Here is an 8,567-nt window from a genome sequence, read left to right as displayed (position 1 = left end):
AATCTTCGTATCACATTATTTCCTCAAATAATCATAATATTGTGCCAACAGCCCCCTTATTCTTGCTCATTATTTCTCAGGCTGGCTTCCTTCACAAGGAATAGGGCTTGCACTAACAATGCCCTGGGGGTTTGCAAGCGAAGCCGCACTCGGCATACCCAGAACAGAGGAAGTCTTTTCTTGGTCCATTTCTTCAGTTGTCTGTGTTTTTTCCTTCATGCAATCACAATGTAGTAGGATAGATTTTCATGGAATCGAATAAAGAAATCCCTTATCATTACAAATCTTCCAGGCACTGACCATTCTTCTGATTCGTCCCCATCACATGTTCATTCCTCCTGTTCTCACTTTTCATCAGTCGGGTTCTTATGTTTGCATCTCTCTTGGTGCAGTCTCTGCTCTAGCATTGTACATCGTGTTCCCGCTGAGAACGATCAGCTTTGACTTTCTACAAATAAAAAACCCTCTTGTCGTTATTTTGTCACACTTTCAGCTTCTTCTAAATAACTAATTCACAACAATAAACCTCCTTTTTGCCATTACAGGCTGGCTGCCAAGCAGTTTAGATGCAATCTTGTGTTATGTTGTTTTTATAAAGGTTTCCCAAAATCCAATGTGGCTTGGAGTTTGTGACTTAAAGTAAAACATTTGCTTAATTTTATATTCAAAATGTTACTGTCCAAAGTAGTATGAATGTGAATGTAATGATTGGAGGCTCCTATGCCAGCACAAACAAACTTCTCGTGGAGCTCATACACAAACTCAAATGTCTTTTGTCTACATGAAGTAAGTTAAAATAAATAAGATCATCTAGTTCTTAGCATCTCCTCATCTACCCATGCATGTTCCCTGCTCTGTGGCCTTACATTACAATTCCTGGCACAGGATCTGGGGGGGTTTGGAGGTGATTTTTACAGCACCTAGGACAACAGGAGGGGAAAGTAAACATGAGTAAAGTGGCCATTTGAGAACATGATGGGCATGTGCATCTTCCCTGTGGCCATGTCAGGCAAATGTACATTTCTGCCATGCAGAAAACAAAGCTCTGGATGTCGATTAGATGTGAGGCATAACACTGGTAAGGTAGAAGGAGGAGGGGAGCCCAGGTGGGAGATGAGCAGCTTCTGGCTGGGTTGAAGAAACTAAAATGGTTTTGAGCAATGCCAGCAGCAGAATGCAAACTGTGCTTTGGAAAGTACTTGCTTGAAGTGGCCTCAGAAGGTAAAAAAAATCCCTTATGTTTTCCTACACCCGTGTTTATGGCTTCCATCACAACCACTGTCCCATCAATGAAGAAAGAATGGTTCTAGCAAGATTTTTCTTCTACTTGTGTACTAACCAATTTGTTGACTCATGCCTGTTCCATCCATCTAATGACAACTCCATAGGTCTTTGCAGATTCCATGCAATAAATGTGTCAGCCATTAACTTTCTCTCCCGTTGGGCTCCTGAGAAGATAAAAATCCCCACTTTCTACAGTAAATTTCTGCTATAAATCCACAGATGTAATTGCACACAATCTAATTTCTGGCTCCTGGGCCTACATCCATCCTTGTCCAACTATTCCTCTTGACTGAGTTGATTAGATTATAGACAAGGGCAGGCGCTCTAAATGCAAGGCCATGTAGCTTAAATTAAATCTAAAGGAGCTGCAGTAACACATATATAATAGAACTTCGACATCTTTACTATTAAAGAGGTGGGGACAAGGAGCTCAGCTGGCTCCACTCTGGTATCATTTGGCCTTGAGAAGGGTAAGGGGTATTGGTCCTTCTTTGGAAATCCCTAGGGACCTGGTTCATGCTGTGTTTGCTCCCACAAGTCAGGTTTCTGGAGCCACTTGATGTTTCCAGAGGTACTGTGTAACCCACGGGTGACGTGCTGTCCCTATTGAACAGCCAAGGAGAAGGAAAGGGAGTGCCTGAGGAGCAGGCAGTAGTGCTGCCCTCTGTAAGGCACACTGCCCTCACAGGACACCGTGTCTGGGCTGCCAGGCACAGCATTGTGTAGGGTATCGCACTGGATGCAGAGCAGGCAAACTTGGGCCAAAATCCAGAGGTTTCTTTCGTACACTGAGGCTCTTGCCTACTGCAAAACAGGTTTAAACCTGTTGTGTTTTAAAAGGCTTGTTAGCTTGGTGTACCATGCAGTTATCTTATGCTACAGACAAAGCAGCTTGCAATTTTCTGGCTATTGTCTTTTTCTTTTTCCTTTAGAACAAATGGATGATGGAGTTACACAATGTGACACACGCTGCTTATTTACCAGGAACAAAAAAGGCCCCTGTTTCCCAACACACAGAAGAAACTGAACAAGCTTCTGTTTCCAGCCTTGGTCTGGCCAGCCATCAGCCCAAAAGTGCTTTCTGATGAGTACTTCTCTAGCTCCACGGTGTTACTTGCCCTCCTCACTGGTGTTTCTGCTTCTTCTCACCCCTCTGCCTCTAGTTTTATTTAAACAACAATTTTCACTTGGATCCAAACAATATTGTCCCTATTAACAGAAACTAGAAGTGAAAAACTGAGATTAATAGGAATTAGAATGAGAATGAAGTGATTTGGCAGAACTAGAACAGGGCTTCAGCAGAAAAGCCAACCTGACAAAGCCAGAGGAGCAGGGCAGGAATGGTATGGAAAGGGTAGCTAAGCTGCATTTTTCTAATCTGATCTAGATGAAGAGCCAGGAGAAACAACTCCTCAAGCAGAACGAATGCTGAATGCTCAGGCATTTCTTAAATGTCCTGTCATCAGCTTACAGTCAAAACCAGAACAATCCTGAGTATTTAACCAGAAGCAACTAAAATTCTAGAGCTGAGTGTGACATTCTGCTTCCAGGTAAGAACTGAGGAAGAATTAGAGCTGGCCTGCTGCACGAGGAGTAGAATAAGAGCTGTAACAGCTTTGTTGCTAAAATAAACAGCATTAGTGCTGGAGGCCCACAGCCTTGCCATGCTCTGCCCTGGCTCAGCCCTCACCCCAAAACAGCCTGTTTTGGACAGCTATTGCTACTATTCAACTGCACAGAGCGACTTCACCACGAGTCAGGGTGGGGTGATTCAGCAAATGAACAAAAGCTACCTGACACTTAATCCTGGGAAGAAGGCAGGACCTTCTCTTTCTGAATTGAGCTCTTCCTCCAAGAGAGCAATTGCAGAGAAAGCTGCATGGCCTTTTACAGATTGGGAAAATAGTGAGCAGTAGCAGACAGGCTGGAGTTAAAAACTGAGGCTCCTCTCTCAAGAATTTGAGCTGAAGCAGAAAACATTGAAGCGTGTGTTACCATGGGATACGGGATGCTGCAGCAGGGCCCTGTGGAGTTAGGGACACAGGTCTCCCTTGGCAGAAGTCCCAGGGTCTCACTAGAGCTATTTGTGGGGAGGCAGAGCAACACCAGGCATCAAGGCAGTGTCCTGGTGTTTCACCAGCCTGTACAAGTCCATCAGGTACAAATGCACTGGTACAAAGGCTGGAGCGATGCTCTTCAAAGCAGAAAGGAGGAGGGCAAACAGGGAATATGAGGTGGGGAGGAAAACATCAAAGACAAGGGACAGAGAAATGAAAAAGGAAGAGAACTGAGGAAGAGTGGAGAAGAGCTGACACATACAGAAACAACGGAAACATGATATGAAAACTAACAAAAGAGACAGGGAAAACCTGACTTACAGGTTGGGAGGGAGCCTTTTCTTCCCTTTCACCTGCATGTGTCTTTTGACTACCACTGTTGGTCAAGATCGAGATTATAAAGTCACAAAATTTGCAGAGGAAAATGCCTGGGTTTTTGTGCAAAGTCCACTCAATCAGATCAGCAAAAATCCTGATCAATAAGTTCATTTGATCCAGGTGTAAAGGTCAGCCTGAATCAGAGCCCAGGACACAAAGGACACAGCACAACACACTGCCAAAAGGAGCATATTCATCCCATGTGAGTCATGTACAAGGTGGCTTTTATTATTATTATTATTATTATTATTATTATTATTGTTGTTGTTGTTGTTGTTGTTGTTGCTGCTGCTGTTGCTGTTGCTGTTGTTTTTCATACCCTTTATGGGATAAGACAAACATTCTGTCTTGGGAACAGCTGGTGGCTGCTGATACATTCCTTAATGCCATGTCCCCACTATATCATCGTGCCAGCTCCAACCCAGCCAGCTCAACTCCCACCCCATGGATTCAACTTCACCCAGCATCAAAGTTCTTTCCTTAGACACACTCTTTATGCCTGTGGAGATAGGCCCTGAATGGTCCTATTCATTTTTCAGGAATGCTCAAAGTTCATCCAAAATATGCAGTTTATCACACACCAAACCCATCCATGTGACTGCTGGGAGCATTTGTCCGCAGGAGTTTGGCTGCTGGCATCCCTGTGAACAGAATATGGCAGAGATGCCTCTGCTTAGGACACCCTGGCAAATCTTCATGTGCACGTAACCGTCTGATGATGGCTCTGTCCATGGGGCAAACTTTCACAGGGATTGCAGGGTGAGAAGGGTGAGTGTAAGGATTCCATAGAACTGGGCTGGACAAGGTCCTGGAGAACTCATGTGCAAGCCCAGCTGAGTCCCAGAAGTCAGGGGCCGAGGGAGGGTTTGTGGCCCCCAGGAGGGGCACAGGAACCAGTTTTGGCAGAGCAGATTCTGCTGGGGTCAGGACTTGGTGGCCACAGGAGGTGACTGTCAGTCTCCAGGAAGGGAGGCTTGGGTGTGAAGAACCAGAGCAGAGATTGTATTCTACAGCAAACACGCAAAAAAATCTAGATGTGAAGAGAGTCAATACAGCTGTAAATGCTCTGCCGTGCCACAGATGCGTGTGGAAAGTCTGAACAACCTGGTGGGAAGGGGCTGAAGTCCAGTCCCACAAAGGGGGTACAATTAGGGACTGTGCTCCCAAACCCTTGCTCACAGGATGTGAAAAGAAAACTGGCACCACCAGAGGAGAGGCGGCCTGTAACAGCCTGGAGCAAAACCTCTGTGTTTGCAGTACAGGGAGTAACTGGAACTGTGACCACCTGAACTGAGGAAAGCGAGGCAGACCCAATGGAGGGACATGGGGGGTTTGTTGCCATTTGTTTTTTTTTCCACACAAAGGGCACAGACATGCTTCCTACCCACTACTACTTGATCATCTACAAAACAAGATGAATTGTCTCTCTTGTGCAAAACTGTGCCCCTCATGTGGCAGGTCCTCCTCCTTCTGTCGCCCCCCGGCACTCACCCATCTTAATTCAGGTTAAGGCTGGTGGGAAATGACAAATCCTTTCCACATTAATCTTAACACTGGCTTGAGTTTGTTGAGAAACGGTGGTGATTTATGGGGGATTAGCAGATCAGAGTTGAGGAATGTAAAGAGGTTTAGGCTAACTAAGTGGAACGCTTAGAGCTGGGTCACGGAGAATTTGATGCAGGCTTAGGCCTCTATAATGGTGTGCAATAAAAAGTAGAAGAGGGAAGCATGCATTTCCAATGCTCCTCGTAGCATGGCTAGTTGTTTTCCTGTGTTACAATCTGGAGAAAAAGTTTGGCAGCCTTCTGTGTATTGCAGTATTCCAGGTTCCTGGTTCCTAAAGGCTAGCATAAACAAAACATTAAAGCTAAAGCTGCCTTTTTTTCTTTCTTTTTTTTTTTCTTTCTCTTTGTGTGTGTGTGTGTGTGTGTGTGTGTGTGTGTGTATTTTTATTGCTTGCAATTATACTCTTCCAGCAAATGGTGGGGGCAAGTATGGTAGAAAAGGTAGTAAAATCAGAAGGCAGCAAATCTCTATGAGATTTTAAAATCAATGCAGTCAAAAAAGGGTTAATAGGTCTTTTCTGTGGGATAAGAAATTGGGAAAAATAAAAAGAACAAATAGAAAAAGTATCCATTTTTGGAGTTAGGGCAGGTAAAGTGAGCAACAACCGCCTTGTGCCTTGCTTTGATTTTTTTTTTTCTCCTTTGCTTTGTGGTTCTTGTAATTTTTACAGAGCCCTGCACTGTAAGTAAGCACATGACATGTCCTGAAGCTTAGAGCTTAGTTTCAAATCCCCAGACTCTTAAACCAGCAGCTCCTCACTGAGCTGTCAACAGCTGCCTTCTACTTTTGGCTCAGTCCAAAACTTCCAGGCACATCTCTGGCCCTGTCCATCGCATGCATATCCCATCCTGCACAGCAGCAAAGTCCTGGCCTATCCCTGCACAGGACAGGAGAGAACAAGCGGTGAGTATCAGACAGGAGATCAAATGCTGAGGTTCAGCAGGCCAGGTGAATAATTACAAATAGGCCAGCTCGAGTAAAATTGTTTGGAATGACGCAAGTTGGTGCAAAATAATATTCTTGTTAGAAGCCCTGACAAAGCCAGTGGTCTCACTGCAATTACTCATGGGAATTACATTACGCAAAACAAGACCCTACTTATTGCAAAACATTTATATATTTTGCTTCTCTGTATTAAAATAATCTATTTATCCAACTAGAGATGAATATTTTTTATGCATTTTGCAATAAAACTTCAGAACACTGCCAGACGGTTCTCTTCCTGAATTACCCTCTTTATTTTTTTGTAAAGCCAAAATTTCCTTTAATTTCACCAACTGCAAGACAAGAAGAAGAGCAATTAAGTTTAACCATATAAGCTTTTTAATGTGGTTTTAGGGGATTCTTTAATGTTCATATGTTAGCAGATAAGCCATGCATCCACCCATCCACTTAATTACAGGCCTAGTACCTCCAGTCACTGTGTTTTTGCATTTAATTTGCTGCCCAGTTAGAATCTGAAGAAACCTTTGCCATAACATGCCTACCACCTGCAACTTCTGCCATCTTCACTCTAAAGTTCCCAAATGAGCAGCTCTTTACTGCTGTGAGACACTTTGGGAGGTTTATTTTACAGCATGTCACCCGTCATCCTAACCTAGGGGGCAAGAAACAGCATTTTTGTGTTCTGAATTCCAAGCAGAGGTAGACACAGAGAGTTAAACAATTAACTTTCACTTCCACTAAATGCAATCAGTATTTCCAAAAGTGACCAGTGATTCTCACTTGACTTTCCTTCCAGGTGCACAATTCAAGACAATTTAAGAGGACCTATTTTTCGAGACTGGAGTGGGAACAAGGAGCTCTAAACTTCTCAACCTGGGCACCTTGCTGATTCACACTCATCTGAAAAAAAAAAGTAGACCCAAAATAGACACAGAAGAGCCAAGCAATGAAACCAATCTTCCTGAAGGAAGCCCTTCCTGCCTAACTTCTCATTCTCATTCTTCTTTGGATCATTAATTGCAAATAATTCGGTCAAACTTTACTGGCTGCAATATTTCAAGCCATTCTTCAGCGACACAGCAATATGTGCTTGCATAACAATCTTTAAATTACCGTGGACTTTGACTGAGCAAGGCTTCCATAAGTGGACATTAGAAAAGGCTTGAGCTCAGTGTAACGGGGTGAGACATTCACCAGCTAGATGTGAAGGTTAGTGGCTGCAGCACAGCCAGAATACTAAAAAAGAAAGATCTAATTAACATGTGGCTCGTGTGCTCAGTGATTGGGTCACTGCTGGAAATGTCAGGGATCACTTATCCGACCCCAAAGGGGGCAAACACGACTCGTTAAAATGCATTTCACTTTGCAAAAATATAATTACATTAACAGAGGTCATTAAAAACCGATAGGGCTCGAATGCAGTGTCTTAAAGAAGCTGCTGAATGCTCATCTGTGATTGCCCATACAGAAAACTGCATGTCCACCACACAAGGGGAATTTCTGCCGTTTGACATCACTGTCAGTAGAACCATGGCAAAGATGGGAAACTGGCCTCTGGTCCTTGGCTGCTGAAGACCCATGCCATGCTGAAGCAGGTACTGAAAGCTTGTTTTTTATCCCCTCTGCATCATCAACTCCCAGAGCACAAATGCAAAACTGCCTTAACACAAAATCCATCTGGGGAAATCCACATGGCTTAGTGCTTCAGACCCAGAGTCTGCACTGCCAGTGACACCTGTATAAACCTCAAAGCGGGCGTCACTGAAGCTTATGCTTGGCCTGTTGGGACAAAGCACTGTGCAGGAAGGATTAGGCACAGAACTGGATCAGGCAAGCAGCAATGTAAACCTTGGTTTGGCCATGGAGTGGATGGGGCGGGAAGGGCTGCAAGCGGAACGTGTTTGTAACAAACCGCAGCCGGTGTCACTGCAGGAACATGCAGAAGGGCTTGCTGGATGGACACTCCTACCCTTGGCGTGGCATGCTCCAACCCTGCTCCTGGGATCTGGACTGGGGGAAAAGTAAGGCCTTCATAGAGTTTGGGCACGGCCCTCAGGGCACAGCAGCCCAGACTGAGCGAAGGAGGTGCTTTGCACTAGGAAAGGTGAATGGTAATGATACAGCAAACACAGGGAGAGCGGTCCCAGCCCTGGACCTACTAACATGGCAAACGATATCACCTCGCAGGATGTGCTCCCCCAAAAAGCTCATTCGAACATGTGGCACCAGGACAGAGCTGGCAGGAGACAAAGCCTGGTGCCCTGTCACACGGGTTAAGTTTCCATGTGCCAGAAATGCTTTCACTTTCAGGCTTTCCCTACCACTGTGCATGTCAGG

The sequence above is a fragment of the Catharus ustulatus genome, chromosome 2, assembly GCF_009819885.2.
Source record: "Catharus ustulatus isolate bCatUst1 chromosome 2, bCatUst1.pri.v2, whole genome shotgun sequence".
NCBI classification, from domain to species: domain Eukaryota; kingdom Metazoa; phylum Chordata; class Aves; order Passeriformes; family Turdidae; genus Catharus; species Catharus ustulatus.
Note: the sequence above shows the minus strand (reverse complement) of the source record.